Source organism: Chamaea fasciata, unplaced genomic scaffold (genome assembly GCF_029207755.1).
Source record: "Chamaea fasciata isolate MVZ Bird 193981 ecotype frontalis unplaced genomic scaffold, bChaFas1.0.hap1 SCAF_1, whole genome shotgun sequence".
Taxonomy (NCBI): domain Eukaryota; kingdom Metazoa; phylum Chordata; class Aves; order Passeriformes; family Sylviidae; genus Chamaea; species Chamaea fasciata.
The window spans coordinates 13789716-13808642 of NW_027094086.1; positions in this window are offsets into that span (position 1 = coordinate 13789716).

Consider the following 18927-nt stretch of genomic DNA (forward strand, 5'->3'; position numbering starts at 1 on the left):
CTGGTCAGAGGTACCAGCCAGAGATGCTCAAACCACAGAAGAGCTTGTGCATGCAGTGAAGGGCAGAAGAGACTCACCTGTCCTACGCAGCCAATTCCTTTTTTCTTAGAAGTCCACATCCCAAATAATATTGAACAGTATTGTACAGGTGTATAGAGGGCAAAATAATCCACCCCTTGCTTCTGTATCAATGTCAAAAATTTTCTAAAAAGTGAGATATAAGGAGTAGCCCAAGGCTGGGCATAACTTGTTCTAAGGGTTTGTTCTTTGGTGGAAAATATGTCATCTAGCTGAAATAGTGATCCACAGGTAGCTCACAAAGGGAACAAAAATATTTCTATGTCAAGTAATGAATAAAAATGGGCTGCAGGAAGATTTAATCAGAAATGGGTACTGACTGTATTAGTCAGAGCTGATATGGACTTCAGAAGCAGCATATAATATATTTAATATTCAGAAATGTGACCATATGTTGGTAAGAAGCCCTGATATACTACTGCTCCTTTCTATGTTCTGTGTATGAAAAATGCAGATATATCTCTGTTAAGAGTCATTATGGCATTTCTGAAGTATCCTGGTCCACTTTCACTGCTCTGCTGAGTATTCAGGATTAGGTGGTACAGATTTCTGGCTTCTGAATTAGAGGTATATTTTGTAATAAGTTCTATTTTTGCCTCAGTCTTCCCACTTGTGCAGTGAAGGTAAAGCTATCTACTTTCTTTCTTCAAGGAAGGCCTGGTAAGGTTAAAATATTTATTTAGGATTTTTAAAATGGAAAATATGAGACAGGCACAAATTGAATTTATTATAAATGTGCATTTCTTGCCTTACATGCACAGTGAAGGGTGTTTCCCTTTGCCACTATTATGAGAAGATTGCGACAGCCCAGAACATTCAGGAAAGCAATCACAGATGTAGACTACACCCACATTTTTCTGAAGCTTTTGGTGATAAGCACTCAGTCTGCATACTACAGGAATAAGCATGTACTGGTTCACATAGAAAATGAAGATACAGCAATTTAAATCAAGTGCTGATGAATTGTGTCTATCCCCCTCTAGCTATTTTCTAGAGTATGAAAAAATCCTCAGTATTTTTACTTCCTACACAAGACAATAGGCTTCCATTTCTCTTTCTTCTGTTATGTCAGTGAGTCAGAGATGTCAATGTGATATCTTTCAAGGTCACTTCAGTAGGTTCAGATATCAAAAATCAAAGTGAGAAAGAAATTGGAATAAAACTCACATTGAAATTTGAATGATACAGAGAAATTTAAGTGTTAAAACTGTTAAAAACCTGGAGGTTTATAGTTAGCTGCTGTATTTTTCTGTATACACAGTTTGTTAGCCAATACTTCTGGCAGAAGGAGAAGCAGAAATATGGAAAACTATTATAATATGGAGAACTATTACAAGAATTCACTTAGTCTTTCAGAGACAGGTTCATGCTCAAATTTGCAGTGTGATACACAATAGATTAATATGAGCACACAAAAATTTTCCAGTTTTGGCCTATAAAGTCCAGCTTTTCAAACAGAGAGTTTTAAGTCTCCAGGCAAGCAGATCTCACTTCAGTACTTCTAAGACTCTAACATTAGGAATGTATATTTATTTAGCAATTAATTTCAGGATTTTGGAAGAAAATGTTACTCACCAAAATGCAGAAACTCTTCACCATAGCTTAAGATGCATCTTGTTTTCTCCATAACTGTCTTAGCTTTCAAGCCTTGTCACTGAAAAAGCCATGTGAAATCAGTATAACAGTGGTTTTGCAATTACTGAGTCCTCATTCTACCAGTGGATAGATAACCAGGTGCAAAGCTCTTGTAGTCAGTCACAGCCCTATCTGAGCCCTCCTTTGCTCCTGTCTTTGCCCTGGGCATTTTTTAGTCTGTTTGGCATAGAGTTGCAGTCCTTATGCTTTAAACTTCTCCAAGTAGCACAACCAGACACTCGCCCTGCTTTGTGGTTGCTGGTGCAATGCAGAACTTCTCTTTCTTCCTCCTGAGGATGAAGATTCCAAGAGTGACCCATTTGCAGAGGCAATGTCTATCAAGTCTAACTTTGTAGAGAAATGTGATAGCAGAAACAAATGAATTTAGCAAAATTACTACTTTGACTAGTAAAAGAAATGTACATCTTCAGATAAAATAATAAATCCACAGGTGCCATCACCAGTCTTGTTTCTTTACTTTTGGAGAGTGTTCTGGGATTTTGAACAAACAGACATTACAGAGCTTAGAGTTCCTCCCTTTCCCAATGTCTGCTCTAAATGGATTTTCTGGTAACATCTACCTAGGTGCAAAAGGTCAGATGAAGGTTATTTTGGAATAGTTCCTCTCATGCCTATGTTGACACTATAACCAAGCTATCCTGTCTTGAAACAAGCCGGTGCTTCCAGGAGCTACAAATGCTTACATATGGATATGTATAGATACGCATATTTACATTTATATCTATTTACACTGCTTTTGTTTAGTCTGGATTAATGAGACACAGAAAACCTGAATAGAGGCTTCAGCAATCTGTAAACTTTAGCACTGAGTGTCAAGTTTTCCTATGAAAGATTTCTCCACTTATTCTCTTCTGTGGGTGACTTTTCTGTCTGCTGTCAGCCTTGTGGTGTCACTGCAGGGAGAAATGCATAGGGGAAGAGTGCACCAAAGGCTGACGCACCAAAGGCTGAAAGCAGAGGAAATACCCAGGGACTGTTCCACTTTATCAAATACAATGAATTATCTCTGAAATACTCCAGAGCGCAATTAATGTGGCCTTAAGGCCTCTTGTGCACAACAGAATAGATGTAACCAATGGGTCTGTGGTTACTCACAACCTTAAGTGCTTCATATTTTAGGAAAAGGTAGCAGAAACAGTGAGAAAGTAGACTGATAAGATGATGTCTGATATCTGTAGAGTTTTAACAGAATTTGGTTTACTAGCAGATGACACCAGGATCTTCCAGCTAACATTGAGTCAGATATGAAGAGATAGATCGAATAGGAAACGATTTCTGCCCAAAGTGCTAAGAAAAAAGAGAAACCATTGTAATCCCCTGGCTCTGTCCAGGTTTAGAAATGGCTAATAAATATCGGTGAGCACCACAAATTTTTTTGCTTGACCTTCTGATGGGCCACATAATTGAATTGCTTTTAGCTGTCCTGGCATTCCTCACAGGGCTGGGTAGGGTACACATAGGCTCTGCCATTAAAAATAGCCCTATGAGAAAGAAAATAGCATTTTGGAATCTGAACTGAAAGAAAAATACATGTGTTTTGCCATAAGTTGACATAATTTGTCTGTCTTATTAATCTTCATAAATCAAGTTCCACAAATAAATTCACAACATGATTCTGCTGGTAGAGGGAGTCTGACATATAGCTGATAAGCATCCAATCTAGAGACCTGTGCTTTCAGTGCTTTCTTAATTACATGCTCAGTTTTTCATGCCTCCAATTAGATGAGCTGCAGCTGAGAGGAATTTTCCCAGTGCTGAGGTCACATCAGTGGGGAGAGCATGATTTCAGCTGTACCTGCAGAAATCCCCATGCACAGTCACACCTACATCTGCTTTTCACTGTACACGGGATGGAATTGCAAAACACATTACCTGGTGTGTTCAGAGGCCAGACACAAAAATGGGAGGCAGATTCTGCAAAGACTGAGACAGAAAACTCAGCAAATCCAGGTTCTATCTTAAGGCAGGCTATGAGATGGCCCACAACTTCACTTTGCCTGAGGATCCCAAAACAGGAGCCATTTCCTCAAGCTCTAATGGGTACACAGCAAGCTTATTCAGCTGTTGTGCTGACCTTCCTTCATGACCCAAAACCCTGGAAAAAGGGTTGAGACCATGCCTGCAGTCACAGATCTTTTACCATCAAAGCAAGAGCTGAGAGGACTGAGAGGACCTAGTTGTGTTTCCCCTGCTCTCTCATTCATTGTGTACTGCTGGAATCTGGAGACACAGTACAGGCAAGTGTCTGTGTAATTTATGCTCCTTTATGTCCCTGCAGCCTCTCAAAAGGAGTAGTCACAATATGATCCCCTGTTAAAATGCCATCTTAGAGCTATTTGTTGAGAGTTCTCATGTGCTGCTGTGTCACTTGATTTGTTTCTACCACCAATTCAAATGGAGTGCTGGGCTGCTTTCCTGTCTCTATTTGGATTTTAAATCCTCTCTGGATCCTACTGAAATAATCTCTGCCAGAGACAACTTATCGCTAGGTATTACTGAAATGCTCCCAAGGAGCACATTTATTTCTTTCTTATTCTTGGCCTAGACCAGGTCACAAGAAATGGGAGGAATTTAAAAGAAAATTCACATAAGTCGATGCCAAAATACTCCTCCTTTTTCCCCAAAATCTCATCTTCCCCAGGTTTAGGGGGTACAAGCCAAGCATGGCTTGCTTTGCCTGTATCCATGGTCTATTTTCCAGGAACAAAACATGAAGTGATGTGCTTTGTGCAGGTCAGATCGCCTCCTGTTTGGGAACAGAACTGGGAGAGCTTTCAGGTGTTGTGGATGGCTGAATAGACTCTCCAGTCTCCCAAACATCCTGGGTAAAAGCAGATGGTTGTTACTGGAAATTTGCTTGTTTAAGGTGTTGGCACTAGGCTTCTGCAGACTTGGGGTTTTATATAGATTTAGCTATAGATATAGATATAAAATAAGTGTTACACCTGCTGCATTTTTAAAGCCCTTCATAACTACTTCAATTTTCCTCTCTCCTCTGCAAATCTATGGTCAGGAAATTTGTGCAATACCTGAATTTAAGCACTTTTTTTGTAGGCAGCCCTCCCAGTGGCTTTTAGCCAGTTCTGACCATTCAGCAGATCCTTCCTCTAGGGCAGGACCCCAGGGACAGCTGCCAATGGCTCCACCCCAACTTATTTCCTCTTCCAGCCTCATCAAGCATCTGGCTTACAGTGGGGAGCTTATGTACCTAGTGCTTAACCAGCATCCAGGATAAAGTGTTAAATATTTGTGATACGTAGAGAATTAATATAAAAGTAGGCAAGAAAGGACTGTTAGCAAACCTTCCTTTAGACTAGTGGAAAGAAAAGGGTAAGAGTAAGTGGAAGATTTTCCTAGAGCTGGTATCACAAAGCCAGCAAGTGTTTGACATAAATTAGTAATAAAGGACTCACAGATACTGAAGACATTTTTAAAAAATTAACGTGGTAGATTCCAGTGTTTCAACTTTTTTAGAGTTAAATCTAAAATGCTTAGAGCTTTATCTCCTTCAGCATTTTAGCAGGATATACTGTATGTGCAATGAACAGAGGTTTGTATTCCTTGTAAGGAGTTGTTCAATTTTTTGAGAAAATTTGTTCTCAGGAAAATAACTGTGGTTTTCTCAAAAACATGTTTTTCTTTACATGTAGTAAACCAGATTCACTAGAAGCAGTTGACATAAACTATTTTCCCCCCCATATTTTTCAGTTCTTGAGACTCCAGGTTTTGACCATCAAAGGGCAGGAAAATGTGCCAAACTTCCACTATTCAGGATACCATCTGGTAAAGTCTCCCTGCCTGGAGCAGTTGAGAGGCTCCAGTCCAAGGGTCTGATCTGCATAGGGAGTTGCTGCCCCTTCCAGAACTCCATGGAAAGCAGTAAGAAACTCTGTGGTTGTAAAAGTTTGTCATCACTTCTGATCTTAGACTTGCATTTCAGAAAATCTAAACCTGTGTCAGGCTGTTGTTTAGGAAATTAGCATTGTCTCCACAAGAAACTGAAAACAGTGATGCATATACTGTATTCAAAATGCCAGGGGAACAGGAGCTGCTAGCTATTTTAAAGAAATGTAACCATAAGAATATCATAGGCTTGATTTTTCTTTGGTGTTCCTATTCTTCCCCAATAAATAAACTAAGCCTTAATGTATATATAACAGATTTTACTAGAATGCAAGTGTGCATGGAAAAGTATAAACCATTTACTGAAGGAAACTTGAACTGCCTGTGAAATGGAAACAATTTGAGAGCAAAATATTAAGATCATTCTTTTATTATATTTATTGGCCTTAAACTACTTATTTATGGACAGTCAGAAGAGATGGGAGAGGTGTTAGACATATCCCAGCTGCAATATGTACATTTCCATTATTGATGCTAAACCCCAAGCTATTTTAAAGAGGATTGGTGCCTTCAGCTCACCTTCTGCTTTTAATAAAAATACTATTTTCATAGAAAAACTAATAATGGCTTCCTGTCATTCCTCCAGATTCAGATTTTGCTGTAGACTTTGGTATTAGAGTAGGCACGAGGTACAAGGTAAGGCTTCCTAATGATTGCTTTTATGCCTAGCCATGGCAATAAAATCATGCTCCTTTTATTTATATATACATACACACACACACACACACATAAAAGTACCATATCCTCTTTAAAGGTTAGGAGAACATTTTAGGAGTTATTGATGTGGTGGAGATACACTCCATGCACTGTGTATGTTCTCCAGGCCTATGAAAGCCATGGAAAATTCCAGGCCTATGGAAAGACTGTGGTGTTCCTTGGGGGGAACTGGAGCAGGTTCTATATGATTAAAGAAATAGATTAAACATTTCTGTTGCCCTAACTCACTGGATATCAGCAATATAGAGAATATCACTGAGTGATTTTCTTTGGTAAATTTCATTTATTCATTGCACATCTAACACAAAGCTCCTGAGAGTTGTAGTTACTGCAAGAGATTAAATGCTTACACCTGAAAAAAATCATCTGATGAAAAATCAAGAAGAGAAATATTATCATAAGTGATACAGTCTGAATTTGACCAGAAAAAGGGAGGAAAATCCCTCAGTGGTATAGATTTGGTAAGAGAAATACCCCTTGAGAAATGCCTCTTGAGAAATATCCAAAGGAGGATTAGTAAGTTGAAAATAATGTGAGTTGCAAAGCACTCTAAGGGAGACAGTAGCATTTATGGGTGGCTGATTTCCATTACCATCTACACCCAAAGGTGCATCCAACATTCCCTAGACTCTGCAGAGAGGAACTTACTGTGATGATGTTGCATTTTCAAGGCAGTAGAAATAAAACAGGTGTGTCAGAGACAGGCAGCCACTGGGACAGTCACTGGGACACTGAAAGTAAAGGGAAGAAGACGAGGAAAAGGTGCATGCTTTTGAGCCCAGAGGTTGCTGGAGGGCAAATTTTGATGGGGGATAGTTCGCTGCTGTTCTTTATTTCAGCTGTGAGTTTAGTGAAAGGAAGCTTGAAAAAAAAGAGAAAAAACCTGTTGTAAATAAATACAGCTTTTTTTTTTTTTTTTTTTTTTTTTTTTTTTTTTTGAGTGCAAACTTGAACCTTATTAACTCTTTCTCATTCTAAGGGGAATGACCTTTGGTGGATTCAAATATTGGCTAAGTGCTCAGATTAAAAAAAATTGTGTAACTTAGGAACATGAATAGGATAGAGGATGAAACCTTACTGAAAAATAAACTGTAAATTATATCCTCTTGTCATAAACCTATTTTCCTGGATGATTTTCTCCATCATATCCACTAAAGGCATTAGCAAATGCCAAGGACTTCATTGGAAATTATTGGACACTGTGTCCTGCTGTCACTTGCCTTGGAAGCCACGTGGTGTGGCTTCTCTGCCACAATATCCACGGTGGCACGTTTCTCACCATCATTCTAGAAGATTACTCTTGACCAAAGAGCAAATCTTGGTTCTATTCCAGTTCCAGGTCAGACTCAGCCAGCCAGGGGGACACCCACGTGTGCTCTGAGGATGCCTTGGGGGAGTCACTGCTCCTCTGCAGAATGGACTCAGTTTGTGTGAAACTGGTCTGGTGTGTGAGCATATGGCCTCTATAAGTATTAAGTCTTGTCAGCCAAACTAAGGAGCCATGAAATACAAAGTGATTTCAGCAAAGGCCAAATGGGGATGGAATAACACTGGAACTGGGAGTTGGTTTTGTTCTGACTTGTGTGCAGAGCTGTTGGTGTAAGCCCCGGCATGAGCACTTGGCAAGGGAATTGTACAAAAATTACTTGCCAGAGGCTTGCAGTTTATGCCTGTATACATTTCTGTGGTGAAATTTCACACCTGCTGGCCAAGCCAACTTGTACTTGGCACTTCATGGGAAGACTCCTCACAAAGGCGTGCCTGTAGCCTTCCTCAGACGCCAGTGCTGGAGCTTTTTCCATTGGCATCCCAGTTCTGCTTTTTATTCTGGGACACTCAGTGTCTTGGAGCATCTCAGAGTCAAATTCATAACCAAAAATGTCTTTTTGGTATTCCACACCAATGTGATTTTGCGCTAGTTTCCATCATAGAAAATGTTGTGGTTTAACCCCAGGCAGCAGCCAAGCCCAGGCAGCTGCTCACTCAGCCCCCCTCCAGTGGGACTGGGTGGAGCATTGGAAGAGTAAAAGCCAGAACACTTGTGGGTTGACATTAATATAATATAATATAATATAATATAATATAATATAATATAATATAATATAATATAATATAATATAATATAATATAATATAATATAATATAATATAATATAGAGAGCAAAAAACTGAAAAACTGTGCACACAAGCAAAGCAAAAGAAGGAATCCATTCACGCCATCCCCAGGGAAGCAGGTCTCCATACCATGTAACAGTGACTTGAGAAGACAAATGCCATCACTCTGAAATTCCCCGCTTCCTTCTTCTTCCCCCAGCTTTATGTGCTAAGCATAATGCCATAAATGATGGAATAGCCCTTGGGTCGGTCGGGATCAGCTGTCCCAGCTTTGTCCCCTCCCAGCTGTGCTTGTGCACCCCCAGCCTCCTCTCTGATGGAGTGAGGAGTACAAAAAGCCTTGGCTCTGTATAAGCACTGCTCAGCAATAACAAAATCATCTCTGCATTATCAACCCAGTGTTCTGCACAAATCCAAAACACAGCCCATAGCAGCCACTGTGAGGAAAATTAACTATCCCAGCCAAAACCAGCACATAAGTGCTGAGCCTTAGAGCAGACAAATTGTTAAGAAATTCCCTGTGGAAATATATTTTTCTAATCCTCTTTTCTTCCCATGACTTCTGATTAAGGTAGATGAGGAGATGCTTTGGAAAAGTCAGAATGTATTAATGATTTGTATGCCTAATTTCTGTCCCTAATAATGAAAAATTTTCCCTGAAATATCTAAAGGCTGATTGTATAATGGGAATTTGGCTCAAATAAAAACCACAGAAGAATTGCTGCTGGGATCTGCAAATGAGCAATGAGGTTTCAGGGGGTAGAGCACAGCATTCTATGAAGAGAGCTTCTTCTCATCCCCACGATGTTCTGCAGCTGTCAGTGAATATGTAGATATCCTCCAAGATGGTCCTTTGGGATTTCATGGTCTGACTCCTAGTGAGACAACAAATAGAGTCTTTCTGCAGAGCAAAAGGCATGTGTGAGGTCAGTATATAGAGCAGTAAGTCTTTACTATTGCTGTAAGGTGAATAAATAGTTTGTGCCTTGCTAAATAGTACAGGACTTCTCACAGCAAGTCTTCCAACTCACCGCAGTCAGCTTCTGAGTTGTGGTCTTGTTTGCCTTGGAAGAATTGTTCCCAATAATAGCTGTCTGCCGACACATCCCACGGATTGTCCCACAGGGTGACGTAATTCTCTGACAGTGAGTTCTGCAACAGCTTGAGGGAATAATTCACCTTATTTAGCACTGGTCTCTGCTCCAGGTCTTCCAGTGTAGCACAAAACCACATGAAATTCAAAAGCTAGACCTGATGCCAAAAGGAAGAGCAAAATAGGGTATTTCCTACTAAGCTGCACCTCAGCATCACTGCTGGGTGTGGCTGAGGGGACCTGTAGGGAGCAATCTATGCACAGTCCTTTCCTGCAAGCACGGGGTGATGGGGATGAAGCACTGTGGTGATTGCAGCACCCTGTGCTGTGGAAACTCCCCTTGAGATTAAAGTGACATACTGCACAGGACTGTTCAAATTAGGAACAGATAGGGAAGCACAGGTAGCAGGTACTGCCTTTTAGATATTTGATGGGTGCTTCCTCATCCCTTGCACCCCTTTCCAGTGTTTTGGGTCACATTGTACCTTTAAAATGAAGTGACAATTAGCTATGAACATCACAGTGTCTCCATTGGGACACTTTACCTATCTTCTCATTCTGAATCCAGTTAGGAGACTCCAGTTTAGGTACTGACCATCCATATTTATGTGTGGCAAGAGTGGTCATAATTTTGGCCTCTGTGGAGATGGCCCTTCATGACTTAAAAAGACAAGGGATTTTTAGTCTTTCATATCCTATACATGGTTTAAAAAAATTAGCTCATGTGGCATGTTGCTACAGCTGATTCACTACATTTTCTCATCAAAGTTTTATGTTCCTCTGTGAATAAAGTTGTGAAGGACTACTTGAAAGCTGAAGTACAGTTTGGTCACCAAGTGGCAGCACAGCTTTCTTCCAGCATCCTAGAAAAAAGCAGCAGTAAATCTCAGGCCAAGTGTCATATGAGGTAAGAGAATCTATCTGACATAATTTCTTTCTTAGAAACTTTCAGTGTTGAAAGTCTTTAGACTTTGGCCTTTCACCAAAATCCACAATCCCTACCACAAAATTAGAAGATATTTAAAAAAGAGGTCCCTTTCCAGGAATGACACAAACAGAAATTAATACAGTGAGAGGAAAAAAATCTCCCACTGTTCAGGATAGATTAGACAGAATATTTCACTTTGAAATTTATGGAGCACTAGGGATTTGATCTTAGAGAAATGATTATTTTCCAATTACAATTCTCAGACCTGAGTTCTGCTCTTCCCACAACTTATTATTTCCCAGAAGTCACATTTTTTTTATTTTTGCTTGCTTTCTTTGATACTGAACAAGATGAAACCAGAAGTCTGAAGAGGAGAAAAAAACTAAGACACTTAGCTCTAAAGAAAGGCCTTTTCCCCTTTCTGCACTTAGCAAAATTTAGTAAATTACCAAATCTGCTATAAATACAGCATTTTTAACCCAGGTAAATTCTATCAATGTTGATCATCATTCTGTTTGGCTGGATTTTATCATATCATTTTTAGGCCACTGATTATAAAAGAATCTGCTCCTGCAAAAAAAATGGTGCAGCTTCAGTTCACATTTACAGCTCATTTGCTTGTGGCTTTCACAGAGAGAGCTGTTTTTCTGTTCTTTGGTGAAGTTTATTATACTGTGGGCAGAACATCAAAGGGGAGTGCTGGGCTGAGCTGTAGAGTGAGCCACAAGGGACTCACTAGTAGACTGGAACAGTCTAGATTTTTTCAAATGTTAAAGATAGGAAATATTTTAAATCCTTTTTTTCCCCTTTCTGCTGGATGTGCTGCCCAGTACACCCTGCCCATGTCTGTGGAGAGAGAGAGAGCTGCCAGCCCCCTTGGGGACAGGTACCCTCCATGGGGCCAGCAGCCCAGGATGGGACATGCAGTAGCATCCTTGGGCTGGCAGCAGCAACCAGGGTGGGGATGTTCAAAATTGCCACTGGAAGCAAGCTCACCTGAGACTACATTTTGGGACAGAAGTCAGCACACTGTATGCTGTCAGAAGAGTGGAAAACCCACCCAGGCTGATAGTGGCTATGGGTACTAGTAATGACATAAGAGTCCAAAGATTTGACCATCTTCTAAGCTATTAAGATTTTAACCTGTAGCCTGTCAGAGATGTTCTATTCAGTGGTGTTTAAGGATCTCTTTTGACAGTGGGAGAGGTGAGTTTAAACCCCTTAGGTGAATGGAGGATTAAAAGACCAGTAACTTAGGAGAGCTTTCATCACAGGAGAGTTATATGAAAAGGTGCAAAGGAAAGGACTTCTTCTTAGACCTTGTTTTTGGTGAAATTCTCCCCACTCTAGCTACAGGCTTTGTTTATATGTGTTACCAGCGCAATAGCATGAGCTAGAAGGTCACTTGTCTCCCTTTGGACTTACATGATATTACTGCTAAAGCCAGCAGGCTGGAAAATGGAAAGATTTCCAGGTCTGCCTTGCCTCCTGTTAAAGACAATCCAGGAAGCTGTTCAGCCTCTCTGCTGAGATTTATAACCCAGAGATATATGGCATCCTGTGGTTACTTGCTACCCTTTAATGGATATTCAAATAAAGAATACTTTCTGAGGGAAGAGTTTTATTGTGAACCTCTGAAACATTGGTGCTGAAGTTTGTTCTGTCCACCTGCCCCTATATGCTTGTATCTCTTTCAGAGAGCCATTGGTCTTATTGTCAGTTGTCCCTCACCATCCTTGTGATTGCAAGGTAAAGATAAACTAAGCATAAGGGTTCAAAAGGAACCTTATTAAAGACCAGGTTGGATGCTCAGCTGATGTGAGCTGGTGTAGCTAGACAAGCCAAGACAGCTGCTCCACAGCCGCAGGAGAAGAGCTCCTCAGCTTCAGACCTCCAGGAAAGTGGTACATATGCACAGGGAAAAGGGGTACTTTAAAAGTGACAAATACTTCCCTCAGTATGAAAAGCAAACAGTCTCATTTACTTCAGAAAAATGCCATTTGGATTGTAATTGAGAAAATTTGGTCATAACAATACAAGCATTTTCCAGTGATGATCATGCAGCCGGAATTTTGTCAAAAAAAAGGCAGTGGTGCTTCAGTGTCAAGGGGACTTGTTGGTGTGAAGGCTTTAAAGATGCTATGGTCAGAGTAGGAAGAATTGCCTATCAGTAAAGATATGTAACGCTTTCCTTTGAAAGGCTTCTTCAATTGCTGATGATTTCCCAGATTTTAAACCAATTCTGCATGCTGGTTGCTTATTTTCTGCTGAACTGTCTGGGAAAAGTTTCATCAAAAGTCATTCAATCCTTTCAAAAAGAATAACTGGGAAAAACTGCTTTTGCCTATAGTGAAAAAATAATCCTGTATCCATATTACCAAGCAGCCACATGCTAACAAGGGAAAGGCAGGTACCTGACCACCTCTGAGGCCCCTCACCCAACACACAGAATAGTGGCATGTCCAGCAGAAGAGTGTAACTCCTTGATTACCTGAAGTCCCACAGCCCTGCTCAAGTCACTTGGAGCATGACATCCCTGTCTTCTGTCTTAACACAACTGATGAGTCAGTTAAAGCCTGACAACAGCGAAGATTAAAACATGACACAAGGACTGTGAGAAGAGATGGGGATGAAACATCAGCAGGGCATATGGGACCTGAGAACTCTACACCGAGGAGACTGAGACTGCCTTAAAAGAAAAAAAAAAAAAAAAAGATGGAAGAGAGAGAATGGCTGAACCAAGTGGGATGAGGAAGTGTATGTGTTTGCATGCATGAGCATGGAGCATGTGTGCAAAGACAGCCCAGCCCTGGCAGAATCATAGAAGAAAAGGTAATGAAATGGGGAGAAAAAAACAGGCCAGGAAGCATCTAGGAGATAACACGGAAATTTCATTAATCTTTTTTCAGTTACTTTGTACATATAATTAACTTTGACAACCAGCTTTCAGCTTGTCACTGCTGAAAAATGTATTTGGAGAGAGTCTGAGGAGCAGTACTGAAGGGTAAGGTAGAACCTCCTCAGCTGACTTGGGCATCTTAATTGTACCTATTTACTGCTCCCAAAACTGTGTATAAGAGCACAACCTGGTTTTACCTCTTGTTCTCCCATCACCTTGTGAAGGACCAGGAGCCAACACTGTTATTCATTTGTACTGAATCAAGCAGCTCTGTTTATGGTAGGACACCATAAGTTCCACCTTTTCCAAGAAATCCTAACTTATCTGCCTTGATTTTCAACTATCAACTGGCCAATGAACTCAGTGTTTTGGTGGTTTAGCAAGGACTGAGTGTGCAGAGGAGCCTGTATCCCACAGGGGGAACTTGCCAAAGAAAGAAGTCCCAAGCTGCATATGAGACAGCCTGTTGATCACATAATGAGCTGCCTCACCCACTGCTCTGTTTCCAGTGGTGGCAAAAAAGAGATGCTGTTTAGGAAGACAATGTGAGGTTGGCTATGTCCTTTTCCCTAATAAGCAGCATTCATAACTGTTGTATTAGCAATACTAGAGGGTATGTTCCTACCTTATCCTTTTAGTATACAACCACATTAATTTGTCGAATCCCTTTCTGAACATGCTAACACTGTCTGCCTCCACAAGCTCCTGTGTTGGCAAGCTCCAGAGGTTCACTGCTCACTGTGTCAGCAAATACTTTCTTTTATCTCTTTTAAAATGATCTTTTGGTAGTTCCCTCAAGTGTCCCCTAGATCCCATACAAAGTCCTTGTAAACAACAGTTACTTGTTTGGTTTAACCAACACTTTCATCATTTGGTAGATCGTCATTACCTCACTCTATTGCCTCCTTCACTCCTGAGTGGAGTCCCAGTATTTTCAGTCTTCATAAGGGCAGCAGCTGCAACTCCTCAACTATTTTTGCTGCTCTTTACAAGAAGGCATCACATGGATTTTTGGAGTTTTGTTTGTTTGTTTGTTTGTTTTTTATGTAGCAGTAACATTACACCCTCTGTCCTGTTCCTAACAACTTTGTTATGAGAGCCAACATTTTACTGGAGTTTGTTTGCCATTTCATACTGAGCTGATGATTTCAGAGAACCATCAGTAATGGCTCAGAGGTCTTTTTCCTAAGTTATAACTCTCAGTTCCAGGTCTAATGTGGGTAGTTTTTTCCTAGATGCATTGCCCCAGATTTATCTATATTAAAGTTCATCTGCCACCTTTGAGCCAACTCAGTTTGGTGATATCTTCATGGCCTGCCCAGAACTTGACTGTCTAAAAAGAATCAGCCCCAAAAAATGCAATGACAGTGACTCCATGGTATGAGCTCATTCAGCTGTCATTTAATATTAGTTGACCTGTTTAACTTTTATAACTCCCTAGGAAAAAGAAAACCTTTCAAAACCTCCTTAAGGTTTGAAGGCTAGTTTCTGTTTCTCTAGCCTAGTGGAGCTCCATGGATTTCAACCACAAATGATTTACAGAAGTCAATTAAGCCAATTGTGTTCTGCAGGGAGAAGAGTGAAGAATACTGTCTGCAGCTACTTCTTACCTTCACAAAAAGGGACTTTTCAATGTATTGTGTCCTGGGATTGCCCTTGATAAATATTAAATTTGTGATACAGCCGTAACAACAGAAGTATGAAGTCATGTACAATGCTAAGTTGCTGCTTTGTCTCCATATAATAAAAAGACGAAAAAGCAAGGCTGGTTGTTTCAGATGAATCATGTAAACTAGAGTGAGGAGCCCTAACTGCAGTCCTGGGAGCTTTGTGTATTGCTGATGACGCTGGCAGGCGCTCCGCAGCGATCGCGGCCGGGCGGGAGGAGCGCGGCCGGGCAGGAGCGGCTCCCGGAGCTGCGGCTCCATCTGCCGGCACCCACCGCCCCGGCCCCGGCAGCTGCTCCCTCCCCTTCGGGGCTCTCCTCTTACCAAAAAAGTTACAGTAAACTCAGAATGGATCTCTTCTCCTGCTAGCTTTTCAGCCAGCCCGTAACTTGATGATAAGGTGGAAGCTTTTCATCTTAGGAACTTTATGTGACATTGTCCCTCATATACCCTGCTCAGCATTGCTGACCCTAAACCATTGACAAGCTGTAAGTCAGGTCCTCCAAAATAATGACATATGACAAGTGCTGGATTTTTATCTTGGAGTCTTCACACTTTTTAAGTCTGCCATGGCCACAAAGGCTATTTGTCCCTTAAGAGCAGCAGCAAAGTACTCCAGCAGCAACTCACTCTAGCAGCAGGATCCTTAAGAGAAATAGAAAATGACACAAGGCCAAGGAATTCATAATTCCATTTGTTTCAAAGGTCAGCTCTACTTAGTGCTGAGGGGAAATTCTGCTCTTACTTCCATTAGCGAAATTCCTCACTGGCAACTAGACATCAAAAGAAGTTGCATTTATATAACTAAAAGAACAATTTGGCTTCTTGTTCACCATTAAATTTCTCTCTGAGAAGTCAAAGTGCATGTTAGAAAGCTAAACTGTCTTTTTCTAAGAACATCTGTTCCAGCTAAGACTCAGGCTTCTTGTTTGAAAATTTCATTATTTTTATTTTAATTTCTTATTAATTTATTTTATTGATTTTTATTATAGGTCAGGGGATGGATCTTGGACTTGACCCAGGAACAGCTGTCGCTGCTGTGGGTAGGTCAGGTGAATCTTAGAACTCAGATTATTCTGTACAAGTCCTCATCCTTTCTGTCCTGCAGCTCATTCTAGGTCCATGGTGATTGCAGCCAAGGAATGAAGGTAGAGGAAAACTATTCCTGCCCTCCTCTCAGCTGTTAGAGTTGGTAACAAGTTGAAAAAGGGACTTACAAACAATTCTCTTTCTCCTCTGCTCCTAAATTTTGAGTTAAAGTATCTGGTGATGACTCACCTTGCCTCTTACTCCAACAACCCTAAGCTCTGAGCTGGCCCTACAGGTTCCCCAGGGCTTTAGATCCCAGGCCAACGTATTGTTTGAAAAACAGGTATATTCAGGAGCTAAGTGCTGGATTTGATGCCAGATTTTATACAAGAAGCAATTGTAGCCAAGCAGTGAGCTCGTATGCACCTTTTCTATCCAGTAGGCCTCCCACCCCATTTCCCCTTTTGCCATAACTTTGTATTTTATCTTGGTGGAACCACCTCAAGACTGGCTATGCTCATGAATGTTACTGAAGAGTGAATACACCACATTAGTTTTCTGAGTTGTCCTGCCTTTCTAGATCATGCTTTCTTTTTGCTTTCCAAAAATGGGGAAGAGGCAGGGAAAAGGGAAGATGCTGTTTTAGGTCTTACAGAGGCATAGAGATGCAACCTAGCTGGGGTGTTCATCTGGACCCAGGAGTCTGGAAAGACTTTCAGGCCGGAAGTTTGTGAGGAGTTAAGACCTGTCATATCATTAATGACATCATTAAATTAGGCTAAAGTATGTTTTGCACTTTAAAAATAATAACGAAAAAAATGCCTGTGATCCCCGTGTGGGACAATACATGAATAAGCAAATCTTCCACACTTCTCTTTTATATGGAAATAAAACCCTTTTTGCCTCATTAGTTTCTTTGGCAAAGCTTATTGAACCCTAACCACTTGTAACAAAGTGACGTTAATAGCCACTCACTGGTGAGCACTGCAAGCAGAACTGCTCAGGCAGGCAATCAGATCACTGGGAAGTCCCAGTACCTTTGCACAGGGGAACACAACAGTTGGAGGTCCCAGCTCTGCAGCAGGAGTTCAGAACCTTTACGATCTCTTCCAAGGCTAAACTATTCTATGATGCCTTTCTCTCCGAGGTAAGCAGAGCTTTTCTCAGGTTTGTTCTGATCTGCTGTTTCTTGTGTCACAGCACTGGTCCAGTGACAGGAATCAAACCTTGCTGAGACGACCAGGAAAAGGTGTTTGGATGAGATTAATACCCACAGTCATTCTTTTAAGATTACTAATAATGTTGCAACCATAATCAAACCCTGTATGGATACATAGGGTTCAGTCCTTAAGAGCCTCTCTGTAGCCAGGCACAGTAACTCTGGACGTAAGTGTAAGAATATATAGTCCACAATCTCCAGAATCTTTACCAACATTTACAATTATCCCATGGCAAGAAAGGTGTTAAAACCACACCTAGACATAACCTAGTTTGATCATTGTGTTCCTTTGAAAGGTAACGTGACAGGTTAGCTGCCAAAACTTAGCTCAGGTTTCTGAACTGAAAGGTGCTGTGTCCTGGCAGGCAGTATTTTGTTAGCACCAAGAATTTAGGGCTCAAACATGTCATTTAGCAGGGAGTATCTGAAACCTACAGATACCTGAAGACCTTTATTTATCCTCTTTTTAGATGCAAAGGATAGATCAACACCTCAAACAGGAACTCCACATGTACGTACAACTGGATGACCAAAAATTGTTAGAACACCCGGAAACTATGATGTTTGATCTAGGAATGCTGTTTGGCACTTTAAACCTCCCTTTGACTCATAATCCTCCACAAACATTCATTCTACCTTTTAACCCCATGTAACTAATTGCCAGAGTAATGCCACCATGACAGAGACAGGAGTGGGATCAGATCACATACAACCCACACTACTGTGGGCAGCAGTAGAGACTGCCGGACAAGGCACCAAGAAACTCTCACTTGAGAAACCAAGTTTCCTCTTCCTGCTCCACAGATCTCCTGAGACACGCCTCTGTCAAGCAAGTTGTTCTTCAGTGTCTCTGCATCCAGGTTTCCCACTTGTGAAATGGGAACAGCACTTACCTTTTTTACAGGAGCACCTTGAGCATAAATACAGTAAATTCTGAGCTGGTCAGGTTATAAGGGTGTTTAGATAAACACCATAATTGAGCAAAAGAAGATGGGAGAAAAGAGGACAGTCATGCTGAATTCAGCTTCATTAAAAAAAACCAAACCAAAACAAAAAACCCAAAAAACAAAATCAACTTTCCATTTCTGTTTACTAATTTTAGTACATAAAATTTTCTTTTTCTTCGTTTTTTTTCTTTTTTTCTGGTTTTCTTTATGTCTCAACAAAGACTATTGTGTCGTGACCAATTGTACAAATACAGCTAAGAAAGTATGCAACATGCTCTCACTTTCAAGTTTTTCTTTTTGTAAGACTGAAAAGAGCAATGCTCTCTTTGCATCTCAGTCTGAGAACTAATGGTTCACTGTTATCTTTGGTCAAAAACCAGGGAAGCATTTCTGTACGACTTGGGCAGCCTGGCAGAGGAGCACGAAACACATCAGGACACTTTTGTTCAGAGACCAATTTTGCAATGTCTAGATAAAAATGGAAAAAACAAGTTTTAAGAGTTTTAAGCTCTCTTATTTTTTGAAATTCAGGTGGAGAAATTATGCATGTCAAAATTCTTTAAAGTTATAAAGCAAATGCAAAACTATAATAATTAGAGGAAGTGCAACAGGAGTCATCATTGTCATCTGGTTTTGGAAGTGAAAGAGACAACGCAGATCTAGTGATTATCCAGTGG